We start from the raw sequence: 18,843 nt of genomic DNA on the forward strand, positions 1-18,843 counted from the left end.
TCCTGAGGACCTACAAGACCATGATTGTTTATCTTTGAATTGAGATTTTCTGTATGTTGATAAGGAAAATAAAGCTGCAATAAACCTATTTTTAAATTGTTTTTGTAAGTCATCTTCAAACATATTTTCTTTTTTTTCCTAGTGGATTTGTTGTGCAAATAATGCAAGGACCTTTTAGAAAAAGATGCTGGCCACTTTCAGAAGAATACAACACTGTATATTTTTTTATGCTAACATTCACCTATCTTTTCCTTTCCAAGAACAACATGGATTTTATCCAGTGTCCATAAATAACTTATGTCATGGCTTTATTATTATGTTTTGCTGTATCTTCCCATATTCTGTGAAACTCTGAGTTTATAAAACAGAGATCTCTTATCATGCAGCTCTGTAACATCTTGATTTCCTATATATATTTTTCAGGTCACATTTGAAAGTGTTATTTTTAAAATTATTTTTGTTATCAATGAAGCTATTGAAATAGATACTGAAAACTCTTGATACAGCAACCTAGTAGATATCTACTTAATGTCCTGCCCTACAATTCATCCCTTTGACTTGCATGGACACCTCCCCACCAACTCTACTGTACTGTGAGAAAAGCAGATCCCTCAAACTAAGTGGCAAATTCTTCTGACTTCAAGTGGCCAGTGGGGTTCAGAGGCTGTGTAAATTATATAAATGCCCCTTGAGCACAGCTCAGTGCAGAATTGGGTCCTCTAATCTTAAAAGCTTTTTTTATTTTCACAATCTATACAGAAAGGACTGTCTAAAGAGAAGTAATAAAGTTTTATTAGCGTGACTGGGCAAATGTCTGAGCTACCGGTCTGTAGCAAAGGCCTGGAGGCATCCAGGCAGGTCATCCAGAACATGAACCATCTCCCAGCAGGATCTAAAGGGCATGGTATATATAGCAGATGGTGGTAGGAAAAGGCAGCTCTTTGCAAAGATACTTAAACTATGCTAAGGGCAGCTTTCACTGCCTTGCTACCAAGGTACCAGAACACAAAAGAGTTTGGAAGCTAACCAGTAAGTTTCTGACTTCCCAGACAATTATTTATAACTGCTGTTCCATGAGCAGTTATCATTTTAAGTTAAATTTTTTTTATCATTTTAACTGACATTGTAACTTTTAATGGAAGAATTTCTTTCCCACCGAAGTATCAACAGGGAACAGACACACTGTTATCAACACACTCCTTGGTGTTAGGAGCTGTGCCATCTGTTAAAAGATCAGCTATAAAGGCAGGAATCTCTATTTCCATTTGCACAGAGCCTTCAGTCCTGGCTTTGTAGCATGTTGTGACTCCAAGGAAAGGACACTGTATTGCCCTGCTGCCTGAGTCACTGGCAGGGATGGGGAAGGCTGTGAGGACAGGCAGAAAAGCATTGTGAAGATGGAATGAGTGAAAAATCTGTCTCTGGAGAAGGAGCATTTGCTGAGAGCTCATGATAATGTGAGGGCTTTGCTTGTCCAGCCTCTATGGCAGCAGCAGTTTGGAAGTGTCAGGAGTTGACAGTGTCTACACTTGACCATGAGGACACTGATAAGTGGGACAGGGTGCAGATGAGGCTTCAAAAATGCCTAGTGATGAAATGTAATTTCACACAGCTAGAACTGCCACACTACCATAAATCCCTTATACAGGCATATCTATTTCTATTTAAATATGTGTACAGGCATGCTCACATGTCCCATTAAAATGTGCTGTTGGATTCATAAAAGCATGAGCCATACCATGAGTTCTTAGCTGGCCTCACAGCAAATACAATTTCTTTTAACTGTAAAATTTTGAATTTACTTTGACTTTTTCTTCATTAAGTGATCCTAAGTTCTACACATATATTTGGTACCATAATTAATCCTAAGGATAAAATTTAATATTAGAAATAGCCTAATGGCTCCCAAATCCAAGGTTTCAGCCTGCATTGCACAAACATACCTGCTCCTGCGCCTCTGCACCTTATCCAGGAAAATAAAAATTTGAAGACTAACTCAAATAACAATTGGACATACTCCACATGGTATTCTTTGCCTACCAATCTGCATGTTTATTCAGAGAAAAGCCATTTCTTGAGCACCTGTGCAAACCAAAACCCCACCGACACAGAAGTTACAAACACGTAACAGAAGATACACATTGAGCAGTTAAGAAGAACAACCCAGCTAATCTTGAAACTGGAACCTGAATTAGAATCACAGAATCATTTAGGTTGGAAAAGACCACCAAGATCATTGAGTTCAAGTGAATTGCCTCAATCTTTACAAAAAAAGAGCCCTGATTTTGGGTAAAAGTGCAGCTTTGTGGTTCTCTGCATCTCTTGGGCTGCAGAAGATAGAAAGGGGACTAAATCTAGTTTAAAATAGCTGCTTTCTGCATTTGAATAGCCAGATCTCAAACATGCTGTGTTTGGCCTTCATTTTAAATCTTACACAAGGGTCCAAATTAGATGTGATCACAGCTGTCTATATATTCCAGCTTATTTCAAGTGCAACAGGTTCTTACTGCTTTGTCCTTTCATAAAACTCTCAAAAGAGTCTTCATTTCACTGTCAAATTTAGATTTAGGTTCTTCCAAGTAAAAGGCATTCCTCTCTCAGCACAACTCCTTTAGTAACAACCAAGTTTATTGATTCACTTGACTCTTGTCCCAGGAGGGCTTCCTGATCATGGATTGAAGATGCACATTTCCAATGCTACTCTTGAGTGACTCAAGAGCATTTATGTCCTAAACCAAGTCTGCTTTTATTTTTCATTCCCTTTGCATCCAAATTCCTGCTAAGTGTGATGGCATGCATCAGGGGAGTGGCATAAGTTCCAAGGGCTCTCTATTTTGACAGTACATAAGGATAATTCAAGATTTTAATTCTGGCCCTCTCTCTATACCAGGGCTTTTACACATGATGTCAGAATTTGGCACACTTCAGATTAGCAAAATGAAATGAGATAAGCCTAAAGCTTTGGAAACCAGAACTTTACACAGGTCAGAACAAAACAGGGGAGGTATTGACAGTGTTCAGGGTTCAGACTGAACACAGGTCTCCTGACTGCACTCAGACACATCTAAGCTGGAACACCAACAGAAGTCACTCATAAACTGTGGTATTAATTTGAAAGTTATTCAATACCAGCACATGGGAAAACATCTCTGCAAGCTGCAGGCAATTATTTCCTCAAATCTTATACTTACCTTCTTATGACCAGATATCTGAGAATAACAGGGCAATGGTTTGTACTCACCATTAACAGCAGGCACAGATTGATTAAGGTCCTCAGTAACCCTTGGCTGTGGTGAGATACAGAAAACAAGAGTTTCTTTCTCATGGATGCCTTCAGAACATGTCTCTGGCACAAGCATCTCTGGGCAGAAACTCAGCCCCATTTTCATTCATTTGTGGTACAAGAGAGGAGAAATATTAGAGCACATCCAGAGGAGGGTGACCAGGAGTGGTGAAAGGCCTTGCCAGACTCAGGAGGAGTGGTTGAGGTCGTTTGGTTTGTTCAGCTGGGAGAAGACAAGGCTGAGGGATGACCTTGGCACAGTCCAAAACTTCCTCAAGGGATCGGCAGAGGGGAGGTGCTGATCTCCTCTTTCTGCTGCTCAACTATAGGACACAAGGAAATTGAATGAAGCTGTCAGGGAAGTTCAGATTAGGAAAAGCTTCTTCATGGAACTTTTGAGAGGGTGTGTTGCTATCTTATTGCAAAGGTCCCATACCTTCTCAACAATTTCTCATGGTCATCTCCTCACAGCACGGACTCCTTCTTCACAATACACCCAACAAACTCCATCTCCTCTTCTTAACCAGCTAACCCACTCTTTTGTAGCACTCTTCTTCTTATTGGACACAGCTGTGGCCTATTAAGGGCAGGCCTGTTCCTAATCTTTGGTGATTGGTACAGCTGCAACTCCTCAGGTGTGAGGCTACCTTCTGCACTATTCTCTTACATTCTATCCCTCCACAAGGGTGGTCAGGCCCTGGAACAGGGTCCCCAGTAGTTAGAGCAGCAAGCCTGCCAAAGGTCAAGCAATGTCTGTTCTTGGTCATATGGGTTGGTTTTAGGTAGTCCTGCAAGGCGCAGGGAGCTGCAGTTGGTGATCCTTATGGTTCCCTTCCAGTGTGAGATGTCTCTGTGATACATCTGAAATGGTGACTGCAAAATCCAGCCTGCAAAGAGAAATTCCTTCTATTCCTTTGGCCATTTTAAGTTGGTCTTGAGTACTCAGTATGAAATGCAAAAGTCTTTTAGGGTGAGGAGAATCAGCTTAAGGATGGGAAATGAAACTACATTGGGGGTATAAACCACTCTACATGATCCCTCCTTGGTGTGCTCAACATTTGAAATGCTGTGGGGGAAGATCTAACTCCATACACTCTGCGCAAAAGTCCCTGGACTGCCTCTCGGTCAGAGGTCTGAATTAAATTTGGGCAGAATTGAAGGATCTTAAGCTCATGGGGAAACATCCAGTTTACTATGGTTTGAACTAGAGTTTAAATTTTATGTGTGTATCAGATTCCTCACTTGTATCATGTATGTATTTGTTATCTAAGATAAACACGAGGCCTTTCCAGCTCACTGGGAAAAAAACCGTTTAATTTGAAAACTTACATTAAAGAAATATGAACTATAGGAATAAAACAAGAAATGAGACCAAGGTTCCTGCTACAATGAAAAGAAGTTTTGGAAAAAGTGAAATAAAAATATAAAACATTTGGATTTATTTATGTAGTTCTTTCTGAACATAAACATTCAATACGTTTAATTACTACAGAATCCTTATAAATCTAGAGGACTTCCATACATTTTAACAAAACTGTCTTCATCAGTCTGGAAGATTATGACTATTGGCAGCAAAGCTTATTCTAACCCAGCCTTCAGAGATTTTAATTATGAGCAAATCCTTTATGTGCATGCATTTGGATGTTCAGCTCTGTTTTGGATATCTGTGTCTTCCTTTTTATTGCCCTTTCAACTATAGTGGACATAAATAAAAACATGAAACATTTAACATTAAAAATTTTCCTTTCTAGAATATTTTGTTACATTTTTCACTTCTTACTTAGACTTTCAGTTTTTATCTAGAAGCTGCTTGTTGATGTATAAGACACAATTTTCTTATTATATTAAAAATGTTCTACTACATATACAGCATCCTGCATTTCCCTTACCAAGCAAGGATGCCAGCTTTTTAATCTAAATATTACCCCTTCATTTATTTATATATGACAGCTCTTTGTGGAAACTTCTTTTCACATTGAATTACATGGAATTCATACATTCACAATAGAATTAGTCTTCTGCTTATTTGCTGTACATGCAGCACCCAACATGTACTGATTTCTTTTGTGAGGATAAAAGGACCAGAGTCTGCTTTAGAAAGCCTAAACCCAAGAAGAAACACAAATGGAAAGAAAGGAAATGGGACATAAAAATCTTAACTTGCTGCTGCTCACTCAAGAAGTTTCACTTTTGATTTTTTCATCTGGAAATGTGGCTGAAGCAGTCATGCTGCCTGTGAGTGCATTCTGGGAGGTGTTTCACTAAAAAATTTTGAACCCTGGCCAAAGGGAGATGCCCAGACTTCAGCTCAGAGCACATAACACAAGTGGCTGAACACCCTCCGAGATGTTTAGGGTGTACATGTGTGAGGGCAGGCACAGACACGAGGGACCAAGTGTCATACGGGACAAGAGGCCAGGACAAGACCTTGGCAGGGAAGGAGAATGCTACAGGAATGATTGAGGAAGAGGCAGGTGGGAGAGAGGAAATAAATTCTCTGCTCTTTTAACTCCTCAAATAGCAACTGTGCTTTCAGCAAGACATAAATTGACCCCAAACTTACAGTGATTTTGCAAGTAAAAGGTAACTATTTAATGAATTGCACAGTGAATGAGAGAGAAATAAGCACTCTCTATAATGATGATGTGTATTTGGTAGTGCCCTCCTGCTGTCTAAATAAAGGGAAGGCAGAGTGTTGTGGTGTTCTGGCAGTGCTACTGGAATTGGATTATCTCCCTTCCTCCACTTGGCATCACAGAACAGTCACTCTTAATTGTACCTTCTATCTGATTATAAACTGATTGTGATCATGCTCCATCTCTTCCCTTATCTGCTTTCCATCTTCTGCATTGCTTCTCTGTAATTGCAACTGACCTGCCTCCAGACCCCAAATGATTTCTTATTGTCCTTGAGTGGAACAGATTGTTTGGGGGATTTTGGTGGCTCCGCTCATCATAGTGCTGCTCACCTCTTTCCTGAAACTGACTCTGTTGCAATCCAGCACTGGCCAAGAGCAGAAGCAGTTCCTACAAGCACTGGTGATAGTGGATGAGGTTTCTGAACCAGCACAACCTTCCTGTGGTGGCAGTCCTCATACTGAGCAGGCCCAACAGCAAAGTCACTGTGAGCTACAGATTGGGAATCATTGCCCTGTCTGTCCTCAACAGGGCAAATACAAAAATGTAGTGGTGGCTGCCAGCCCACAGATGTTATTTGAAGCAATGATTTTGAATTGTGGTCCAGAGGCTCTGGCACAGTGTAAGCAGTGCATGCCACAGGTTATGAAATGCACTCTTAAGAAAGGCTTCATATATGCAGTTATTGTCTTCTAAAAACCCTCACATCAACCCTCCACACAGCCAGACAGGAATCGCCTTAACGTCATTGAAGTAAATACTTTTCTCTTTTAAAATCCTAGGAGACAGACAGATCTTCTTGCCAGGAAAATCATTAGGCCATCACTAGGAGTCTGGAGCAGAGTAAAGGAATAAATGAAAGAGATAATAAATCCCTCTATTCATATCACAGATCATGAAAGGGGAAAAACTGGCAAGCATCTGCCATGTAAGAAACTGGTCTGGAAGTTGGGAAACAAGCAAGAAAGACCAGAGCAAAACTTCTCCAGAGGAGCAAAAATACCTCAGATCCCTAAGTACTGCCAGTATGCTACACAAATACATAGCAAATACTCTATGAAAATAAAATTAATATTGCTTATTAGATCACTAAATACCCTGTTGCAGCCAGCTTTGAGTTGCAGTGTTGAGTACAGCAGTGCCAGAAATTTCAGAGAAACTGAATACCAAGTCTGTATTGCTGCTATCAATTACTTTGCTTTCATTTATAAATAATGCTGGCTTGCTTAGGTTGCCAGTTAGAAGCTCTAAGACTATCTAGGGTGATATCTCGTTCCTTTAGAAAACCTTAGTTTAATACATTGTATGCTCTAAAGGGCATCACTGAAGAAAGAGGCTCCAAGGCCTCAAAGCAAGAATCAGCTGCATGGAAAAAATTAGTCTTCATCCTGTATCAGAAGAAACCTGAGATCTTCTGCCCTTTTTCCTGGCTGAAAACAGAGATACCTACCTCCCAGAATGTCAGTCACTGAGAAGCTGAGCTCACCTGCAGAAATGCTCTGGTCTTTTGGACCCTGGTTCCAGACTCACATTGACAGAACTGAGAAATCAAACCCATGCATTCTAAGAGGAGACATACCCTGAGAGGAGCCCTCAGGGGTAGGACTGTGTGGTACACCAGCCTCTACACAGGCACACCCACACATTGCAGGGATGGTGGGCTTGGGTTAGGTGAGGTAAATAAAGTACTGGGATTTGCATGTGCAGCTATAAATGAAACTCCTCCAGGCAGCTGATCTGCCTGTTGAAACCTGGGAGAGATTTGGCCCCTTTAAAATTGAGGTCCCACTAAATAATATGGTTACCATTCTTTTGGTCTCCAAAACTGACATGAGGCACCAAAGAGATGTTTTTTTAAAGTCTCTATGTTATGAATAATTGTTGGGCCCTTTGCTTTTGCAGGCTATTAGCTGGTGTTCAGATAACATATCTGTTAATACAACATCTGAAGGTCTAGTCTCATGTGATAACTCTGTCTTCAATGCAGGGATGTTCTTCCACTGCTTTAAGTGGGACTTGCCTGGGAGGGCTGATTTTAACCAATGAATGCATGGAGGTTTCTTAAATGAGGTTATTTTTCTCCTTTTTGTTCTTTCCAGGGGATTTTTATCCTTGATTCTCCTGAAGCTGGAACTTATGCAGTTGTGCTGCCTATCAACTCCCTGTAAGAGCACTTGAACCCAGTGGCCAAGTGTAATCATACTTTGCAGAGAGCTGACAATCTCAAGAATAACATATCTGGGGAAAAAGCAACTGGAAAATAAAGGGAGAAGGAGCAAATGCATTCACTGCAGAAGGGTTTCAAGGAGAGGTCAATCACACTGGGAAGAACCAAAGATGTTTTACAGGGAGAGAAACATGGGAAACAGCCACTGCTGACTCTGCTCACCATGGAGCAGCTTGTCTGAGGAGTGTTAGCTTCAAAAACCCAGATGGGCCATTCACACAGACAACATCAAATCTGCATGTAGGTGAACTTCCTGTCCTTCCAATCAGTTCACAAACAGATGGGTGTCCTGGAACAGTCCAGCTTACTTGTCTTTTATCTGCAAAACCAGTTTTGATCTTCTGTGAACAACTTTAATAGACAGAATTTAGAAGGCAACCCTGGCCCTGATCCCTACAAGAATCAATTGCTGAGATCTTATGACCAAGCCCTTCCAGAAAAGAGATAGCTAGTAAAAAGTCAGTTTGCTTCCTCTTTTGTCATGGATTGTGCTTCTCAGTTTATCCCACTATAAAGAAGAGGATGGTTTTTCTTCTCTACACAGTCCATATAGTATATGTTGAGGAAAAGTGATGGCATAATGGATGTTTTCCTGAAAAGAAAGCAAATATGCTGATTTGTGACAAAATATTTCATCAATGTCCTGAAAAAAATGTAACTCATCTAGAGAAATTATGGAGGTATAGGAAGGGAGAGGTGAAGTTTCCCATCAGAGCCCAGCAAAGTGACACACAGCAGCTGGAGATACCTCCCAGGCCATGTTAGTGCAGCTTGCAGGGAGCCCTCCTCCCAGCCTGAGAGAAGGCTTTACACTCCCTCATAATGAAAGGACATCTGATAGCCCAGATTGCTCTGCTAGGCAATGTATCATTTATTTATTGGGATTTAATGGGATTGAATATCTGTCTGCCCCTCCTGGATGTATCCTACTTTCTGCTCTGTATATGGCCAACAGGCACCAGTAATACTGCAGTGAACAGACATATTGATTTTTGGGGCAGATGTTTCTAAAGCTGGGTACTCTGTGCTTCTCCCCACATCCAGAAAGCTATAGCAGAATTGGAAAAGATGTGAAGATGCTCCTGATGCACAAGTGCATCATCAGTGAGGATAATCAAAGGCACTGAAAGGCCTCCAACCCAGAAACCAATAAATCCAGGGGGGCTCTTCTGTTTGAAGAGGAGAGGGGGTGGCTTGATGGAGATCAATAAGAGCACAAGGGGCAGTAAGAAAGCCAGCAGGGAACAGTTGCCAGCTGTCTCTTCTAATCTAAGCAGCACAGGGCAGCAAGTGATCCTGGCAGGCAGAAGCTTCAAAGGATAGAAAAATACCTTTACACAAAATATGCAGATCATTTGTGGGCTGCCTTGGCAGAGACATTTTGTTTGTGGGCTCCAAGGTCACCTGGGCTCAGAAAGACACGGACCAGTTGAAAAGAGGGTCATCACCACTGATTCAGATGATGAAAGTGTCCATCTGGCTGCTTATCCCTTGGAGTCATTTGGGTCTACACTTTGTGCCCAGACATTGCTGCCTCTCACCCCCAGCCCAGCCTGCAGTGGCTGCTTGAGCTTAGGGACTGAGCAACCAGCTCCAGAGCTTCCAACCCCATGGCACATAGTGGGGCTTGATGAGGCCAGAGAGGTCCCCTCTGTTTCTTACTGAAGAGTTGTCTCAGGATGCAGAGCAGTTCCCTCTCTGGGGGTGCTGGATCAAGAGTCCCCACAAGGCTCAGCCGCTTGAGCTGGGGAAAATCCACAGTGCTCTTATGAGATTTCCTGCAAACCATTGGTACAAAAACCCCTAAAGATAATTTGTGTGCAAAGTAGGTGTGCTGGGGAGACTGTCCCTTCATCCCAGCCTCCAAGCCCCGTTCCTGGCACCCAAAGGACATTTGATCAAGCTCAGCTCATTTGGCACCTCATACAGGCTCTGGTGACACCTTATAGCCCTGCTCAGGTTGCTCCTCAAACAGTCAGACTGGCATTATTTACTGATTGTATTGGTTTGGTTTGGCAACAGGAAAGTCTGTTCAGGAGCAACCCTGAGAGCCAAAAAGAGGGATGCTGAGAGGCTGTGCTTTCAGTACTGTCCCTGAAAAGCTCTTCCTTCCCCTTTCCATATGGCTTCACACTGCTGCTGGAGGCTAGAGAAACCACCCTGCTTGCCCCTATTCCTTGCTGCACCACACACACCAGGAAACTCTACCCAGTCTTTGTCAGTGAGCTCATGGCTTACAGTTTCAGAAACTATTTACAACTGAATGGAAAAATTGTGGATAAAGTTCTCAAGGAGAGCATAAGCACATAAAATGTTGATACCCAGTACTTCATATCTAGCTCCAGAGAAATTCAATTTCCCTAGCTTCAAGACTGTAAAGTCCCCTAAGCAGCAGTAAAAGCAGATTCACTGTAAAAAGCACTGTATGATTTTTAATAAGTATATAGATTTTTTTTCTATTAATCATGTCCTTTCTATGATGTGACCAATAATTAAGTGCCAAACACATCAGTACCAAAAATGTGGTTTTCTTCTCCCTGCTCTGTGCTACAGGCAGGCCCTCACCTCCAGAAGCAGGTCTGATTTTGCTGGTAGGTCCTCCCACAGCAGCTACAATTCCCATGTTGAAAAAAATTACCTGACAGGTTTCTCCATCTGCTCTTCTTGCACCTTCTCACTAATCCTATTGGTCTGGAAGTGCAATACCAGGCAACAGATGTGACAGTAGGTTACAACCGTGACAGTGGGTTACAACCTGATGTCTCTTCCCTTCTCACTGTCTAGGAGGAAGGTATACCATATATATATACACATATATATGTATATATATATATATATACACTACAGCTATATTCACCAAGTTACCCCTTAATCCTTCAGATCAGTGCAACTGCACATGTGCATCCCTAAAGCACACAGCTTGAAAGACAGCTCCTAGCAGCTGCCACACATGCTCAGCTTTTAGTCTCCATTGTGCAGGTACAAGGGGCATCAATGCTGTCCAGGATGCTGAGTGAGAGTGAATATTGATTGTCCTGTCTGGCTGGCTGAAATGACATTGATTTATAAATGTATTTGCAGAAATGTTTAGGAAGGTCCAGACACATGTGCATGCATTCCTTGTGGACATAAATACAGAAGTGATGTCAGCCTAAATCCATAATCCCCCTCCCATACCTCCAGCAATATAGAATCCAAACAGCTAGACTTTTGGCATTTCAGTGGAATGACAGGAATCAGCAGTGGGTGTGTACATATACACACAGCTACCCTGCTTCTGTCCAGCATGTCCAGGGGGTGCAGCAGCTCTGGATGAGTGCTGGTATCTGTAAGTGAGTCCTGCAGTGCACTCTTGGGGATATAAATAGATATTCAATTAGGAACATTCTGGATACTTCCAAAAATTATTTGAGATTACTTTCTAAATAAGACAAAGTTTCAGTGAGCCCATATTTTTCAGGCACTTAGACAAGAAACATTTTCCATCATAAGCCTAGAAAGCATTTTCTCTCTTGCTGAGCACAGGCACAGCCCTGTGCAGGGCTTTTGGGTGGCAGCTTATGGGGAACACTGCCCACTGAGCACAGGTGATGCACTTGGCCCTGTGGTCTGGGCTCTGACTGCCCCTGGGACAGTTAATGTGACTGAGATGGAAATCCTCAAAACCAGCAACCACCACCAACATGTGATGTGAAGATGGTTGCTGTGTCCAGGAACAAGGCCAGCTGCCCCTGTCAGAAGCACCCCACTGGCAGCAGCACAAGGCACAGCTGGAGGCAGGCAAAGACCAGTGGGATATGTGGTGGGGAGAACACTGGATGAGCAGCAGGATCTCTGAGCAGCTGTAAAAACAGCAGGGAGAGGCAAGGAAGGAGATGATGAAATGCAGGAGAGAAACAGAGCAACAGTAAGAGAAGTGAAGAGAAAGCACAAGCAACTTCATCAGGCACCCAAACTGCACTCTTTGCTATCCTTAAGGTGCATTGGAAGCTTTCCCTCCTCTTTCAAAACTCATCAGAGCTGTGGATCCCTGAGGATACGTGTGAAATCAGAAATAACCCACATTTCCCCAGTTTTTGGCCACATAGGTGTAATGTGATCATTGTAATCAGGGTGCCTCTTGCTGCAAAGGGCCCTGGGGAGGTGTCCCTGTGGCTCTGCACTGAAGAACAGGCATGTGAGGAAATGCTGCAGCCCCCAGCACTGCCCCTGCAGCTCCAGTCAGGGCTGTGGGCCAGGTTGCTGCTCCAAAGGTCAGGGGAACGTTCTCTCCATCCACTCAGCAGTGGCCAGATACTGCCTCCCCCAGTCCAGCAGCAGAAACACCTCTGTGGAAATAATCCAAGCTTAGGAAAAAGCGGCAATTATGTGCATTGAGGTAAATGGAGTCACTGGGACACAAGAGGGTTTGCAAAACAGTCTCAGGTGCAGTAGTTCTGGGAGACTGGAGGGGAGCAGCAAAATGCTATGGAGCTTCAGACCCCAGCCATGCTGTGCAGGAGTGGCTGACAGCCTTTGCACCCACCCAGCTGCACCCAAGCACAGCCCTGGAGCCCAGCAGGCAGGCACAGTGCTATGTGTCCCCAGGAGTACTGCGGCCTCAGGTCAGGTCCTGTGACCTCTTCCTGACAGTCTCCATATCATGTCACCCATCCTCAGAGCCATATGCTAATGATTAATAACTGCATTTTGCAATATTGGCATTTACAGTGACTTACTGAGTCAAGGAAAAGCAACTGTTTACAGGGACACAGCAATCAAAGGTCATTAGCGAGATTTTCTGCCCTGTACCCCTCCACTTAAGAGGGTGCTGCTGTCCTGGGGCCGTGGGAAGGAATAGCCTGCTCAGCTCTGTTGGCCTGGTGCACTGAATGATGCTATTGTTGTCACAGCTGAAGAACTGAGCTTGGAATTGAACTTCAGAACATTATGAAAATCTGGCCAGGGCGGAAAGTAAAAATGCTAGATAAAATCTGCTTCTGGACATGTGTGTTTTAGGGCTGAAAAAAGAATTATCAAACACAACCCTGTCCAAAATAATTTTTTTATGATCTCATGAATGCCCACTGTGTCTGTGTCATTCTCCCCATCCCCTGTAAACGTGCCACATCTATGTGTGCCTCTGGTTGATTGCAGTTTGTATAAACTACTTAAAAAGATAAATTAGGCTCCTTTGTTTAAAAGATGCCAATGAACAACTCTGTGATCTCTCTTTGTGAGAACTGTCATTATGCAGTTGTCTCTTACTTCACTGAATTCCCTCAGCAAGAGGAGTCCTACCCAGCAGGAGGGGAGGATGAGTGAAGGGGAGGAGTGGGATTTTCACTGAACTCTGTGTCATGAGTCTCAGACAGGGTGTTTGAAGCCATTGGGGTAGATTGAAGGCTGAATCAGTTGTTTTTTCTCTTCAGTTGAGGGTTTCAGGTTCGAGTTTGGCTTTCTGACAATGCTGTAGGTCTCAGATCAGAAGCAGGTTCATTGTTTTGTGAGGTGGTTGGTGATCTTTGCCATGCACCCTGCCAATCTTAATACTTATTTCTAGGAAGTTAAAAGTCTAGTTACACATTCACAGCAACTTATAAATGCAATGAAGACATCTTTGAGACAGTATTACAGCTTAGGAGCAAAACAAGTTCTTTATAACAACTGGAATATATTTTGAGACTCAGGCCTGGCATTCACAAGTATCTCCACAATTTCTGCCTATAGCAGTAGTAAATTCTAAATAGGGGTGTTTCATAAGGGTGCCTTAGGTTCATAAGTGTCATCATCCACTATGGATGCTGATCCCAGGCATTCAGATCAATATAAAGATGTACTGATACTGAAATTCTAATGCATGACCATATTCTGAAATGTTCCAATCCCAGCAGGATGACAGGTAAACATAAAAGTGCTGTAAATGCTCCTAACCTATTTTAGTGAAACACTCAGTTTTATAGTAATTTTTCTATAATTGCTGTAATTTCTATATATTTTTTCTAATTTCTGTCCTTCCTTTGAAATGTTAATTCAAGACAACATTTGAATTAATAGTATCTCCATTAAAACTGTTTACCTTGTCTCTCTGAAGACCCATTTTTTAAAGTCCTGTAGCTAAGTAGCCAAAAGTAGAAGTAGAACTATTTTATCTTTAACTGTGTACCTTTTTAATGCCAGGTTGCTATAGATAAGATTTTCTCAGAAGACAAGGTAGCTTAGGCTGGTGCTTTAATGCCTGTACAAGCAGGTACAACACAGAGATAAACTGATATTAAAATCTGCTTGTTCTCAGCCCTTGCCCTCAAATTTCTCTCACTTCCTTTTCCCTTGAGGATCTTAGCACTTACAGTCACTCTATCAGGAAAAGTCTCCATCATCTTTTCCCACTTACCAACATTTACTGAAATCAGAGAAATATTTCTGTGCCTGGATGAAGACTGAATGCATTATTTTTGCTGTTTCCTGAATAATTTAGACACCATTTCAAAATGGCCCTTAGCATTAAAAAATGCCCCTGTTCTGGAGAAGTGCAGGATGAGATTGGCCATGGTCTCTAGAGCTGTGCAGTGATGTGCAGGTCACCATGGATGACCCTGGGGCTGATCTGATCCCCCTGATCCATCCTCATGGGCAGCCCCCAAGGGATGCTGTGGTGGCTGCCCCTGCCAGCACCCCACTGCTGCTGCTGCCTGTAGGGGTGCAGGACAGCACCACACAGCCCCACTGACACCCCTGCTGTGGGGAGAGGCAGTGAGAGCTGAGTCTTCGGGAAAAAAAAGGGTTTGGGGTCCTTTATAGCATAGCACCATTCCATATGCTTTTTGATAGCTCAGAATACTTTGTTCAGCCAAGTATCTTTTTATGAAGTGACAGGAGCCACAGCAATAAAAAGAGCATTGGTTTGTTGTAACAAAGCCAGGAGGACAACTGAGCAGCTCCAGAGGGACAAGGACTGTAAAAGGATGTGTGCATGCTAAAGTGAGCTCATTAACAGCTGAACAGCCACTGTAATTGTACTGGAAGATAATTCTACATTTTCTAGCCCTTGCTTCCTGATATCAGCCTGGAAAAAACAAAATAATATATATATGTATTAAAAAAAATCTGTTAAATATTTATATACTTGATAACTTGATTGTTATCTGTAATGGAAATAAGGCCTGTGGGGATTTATCTTTTAACAAATATGGTATTAATCAGACTGACATCAATGGAGGAATCAGCCATGCATATTTGAAGAAAATTTTCAATGAAGAGGAGCGTCTGTAAAAGCAGATTCTCCCAGTGGCATTTTAACACCCACAGCTTGATAAAATGCTTTCCACTGGTATTGATTTCCCACCTGGCTGGAGCTGACCTTTCCCTGCACAGCCTGATGCAGAGTTAAGGTGCAAACCAACACAGCCAAAGGCTCTGCAAACCTGCTGTGTGCAGGCAAACCCTGACAGCTCCAGGCTTCCTTACCTGAGCTGGGCTCCCTGTGGGGCTGGGTGGGGCAGGAGCTTTCTGTGCCTGCTGGGGACCAGGCTCTGAATGTGACCAAAAATCCAGTTATCTTCTCACCAGGATCTGGCAAGGCTCCACCATGGTCAGGGAGTGTTCACTTTGGCTGACACCAGGTTACATCCTCTAAATACAACTTAAGAGGGCTGTGTCAAAAAAAACCCAAAACCAAAACAAAACAAAAAACCATCCATACATAATTTTGAGTGGCTCATGTTGGGACATGATGCTACTAAGCTGACAAAGCAGTATTCTTCTATTTAGGCCAGATCCCAAAGTAAACTTAAGCCAGAGGGCACATTGTCATGGATTTTAGGGGATTTGAGGTTGGTGAGGACACATCTTGAGCACCATTCAATTTTGGACACCTTTTTACCTTCAAGCCACAGACAAGCTGAGAGGAGTTCAAAAGAAAATGTCAGTAACAGAGTTTAAGTTAACTGGCTTAGGAAGTAAGACTGAAGAGTTATTAAATTATTAATAGCTTGGCTAAGCAGTACCTCAACAGTCTTTGAAGTAGGGAGGCATAAAGGAAGGAGCAAAAGAGGGGTGGAGAGCCATATCTCACAAGGTGACAGTGCCACCACAGCCATGGTGAGGTCAGGCTGGGAGAAGCCCAGGTTTGAAGGCTGAGCCAGTTGATGGATGTCTCTGGATCTGCCTCTGCCTGTCCCTGTCACTCACAACACCCCTGGACTCTAAGAAGCAGGGGATGGGAGAATGCAAAATCAAGAAAAAAGTGCAGAGGCTGAAAATGTGTGTATGGTTTTTAGGTGATACTCTTTCCTGTAACAGCTGGATTTGGAGTAATAATGATTAGACTCTAAAAATTTCATATATGTTTTCAATAAATTCTTGGCTTTAATTCATGAGCATCCCTTTTGTCCACAAACAAGATTTTGAGTGTAATAACAGCCAGGGTGCAGCTTTGCAGATGGGCATTCAGCTGGGCACGTGGCTTGTTTTCTTGCAACACCACCTGAAACTCTATGGCCTGTGGTAGCCTGTGCAGACAGAGATACCCCCTCAGTGGAAGGTGATGAGGTCAGAACTGATGGAGATATTTCATGGGATGTTTAATGTTCCCAAGGACCCTGTTTGCCATCATCTGAAATGCACCACAAACAGTATTAAGTTGCCCCAAAACAGCAGGCTTTGGCACTAAACCACGAAAGAAACACCACTGGGCTTTGCTAGGTTTATTTTTGCAGTCAGTTTAGCAGTTTTTCACAGCAGTAATTTCCTTTGGATTCCCAGGAGGCAGATGGTGAGCAGAGGGATATGGCTGGGCTCATGGTGGGGTCTGCAGCCCTTGACAAACAAGAGCAGGACAGAAAAGCAGAGACCAGCCAAGTCCTGAGGAGAGGCTGCTTTGCCTTTCCCACTGCCTGATCATGCTGTGCTATCATAAACCCAGCACAGCACTACTGCCAATACTCCTCCTTGCTCTTATTGCTTTCTCTGAGGCTGAAAACAGTGGGAGCATCAGTTCAGTTCAGCTCCAAGATGTTTTCCCAGTTTTGCTTCCCTGAATTGCTCAGGGTGCATATCAGATGTCTTTATTTCAGACACAAAATAAATACTGTTCTCCCTAGCTTGAAAAAATGCCAGTGTGTTTTCTTCTGTCAAACTGCAAAATACAGGAGAGAGGCAAATGAGGGGGATTATTAGTGAGACACAATGCAGCAAAGGAAAAAACAACACACACAAAACATCACCCCTCAGACTCTGAAACTAAATAGAAAGCTGGATGCAAAGAATGTTCCTTCACTGTGCCACACTGCCTGAGGGACTGGGGTTCTCTTACATGCTACTTTTTTTTTATTTCAGAAAACTTGCAGGAGAAATTTTTGCCCTCCCCATGACAAAGGCAGAGAAAGCCCAACATGTCCATTCACCTTCTGACTTTTTAATACCGAAGACAGACATGGGCCAAAGGCAAAGGCATAAACCACATTTCTGCCATGGAAGGAAGACGAACTTCCAATGGCAGCCTAGTGTACAACCCCCAGGTACAGGAGGGAGGGAGCCCATGGATCCTCCCCCACAGCTTGCTGTACCAGGCTGGATTCTCCTCCCAGCTGAGGCAGCCTATGCTGCACACCGGGGAGTCACCAAGGCATGAACAGCTCCTTCAGGAGACAGCTGAAATCATGGTGCTTGGAGAGGCAGAGCTATGGAACCACCCTGCAGGCTGACCCATCACAGTGCTGGCAGTGAGGCTTCAGGCAGTGACCTGTCTCTCCTGGTGCTCCCCACCACCAGCACCTCCTGCACAGCCCCCACCAGGGGGAGGAACCTAGAAGTGCCTTATCATGAGCAAACAGAGTTAATGTGTTATTAACATTGACACCGAGTTCCCAGTCAGTGCTGGGTGAACTTAGAGCAGTTCAAGCTGCTGTGGCATGTAAGGAGCCTGGGCTAAAGCCAGGCCTGGAGTGCCAGGGAGTGCTGGCACACAGGTCTGCTCGGGACAACATCTCCAAGGGATAACATCTCTGCCTGGGTCTAACCTTTTAGACACAGTGCTGCAAAAGTGGCCTTCAACCTTATTGCTCGTGTTGCTAATTGTGTAAACCACAGAAAGAGGAAGGGGCTTCACCTCCCTGCTTGTACACATCATTCAGCTACCTCTGGTCACAGCAGTGTGACCCTTGCAAACCTCTTGGTCTCCCTGAGCCTCTTGGTCTCCCTGAGCCCAGACTTTGTCTTGCTGGTGCCTTGGTCAGTAAGAGAGAAAATGTGCAGTGGATCCTGCCCAGCCCTGCCCTAACCATGCCTGGGCTGTGCAGGAGAGGAAACCAGGCCAAGTCTCACCTGCAGCCTTGTGCCACTCCAGGCTCCTGAGCAACCTTCCCTCTCTCCTGTGTGACCTTCCCTCTCTGCTGTCCTTCCCTTTGGTGGCCAGCCCAAGGTCACTGGTGCAGGCATTAAAAACCAGCGAAGGAAAGCAAACATTAGTCCCTCTTCGAGCAGTTTGGGATACATTAAACACAACAAAAGGCTCTGGGTCAAGGGACTGGCACTGCAATGGGACCAGGGCTGGCTGCCATGGCCACAAGGCCAGGGCATTGTGACAGGATGGACACTGATGGACAGCCCTGCAGGGGCAGGTGAGGAAAGGGGGCACTGGATGAATCCTAATGGACTATAAAGCAAGAATGAGCTTAGACCAGCCCTCCTGTGGGGCCATGAAGAGTAGCCCACTGGTC

The sequence above is a fragment of the Melozone crissalis genome, unplaced genomic scaffold (assembly GCF_028551555.1).
Source record: "Melozone crissalis strain CALT ecotype California unplaced genomic scaffold, PUWL_Pcris_2 ptg000013l_1, whole genome shotgun sequence".
NCBI lineage: Eukaryota > Metazoa > Chordata > Aves > Passeriformes > Passerellidae > Melozone > Melozone crissalis.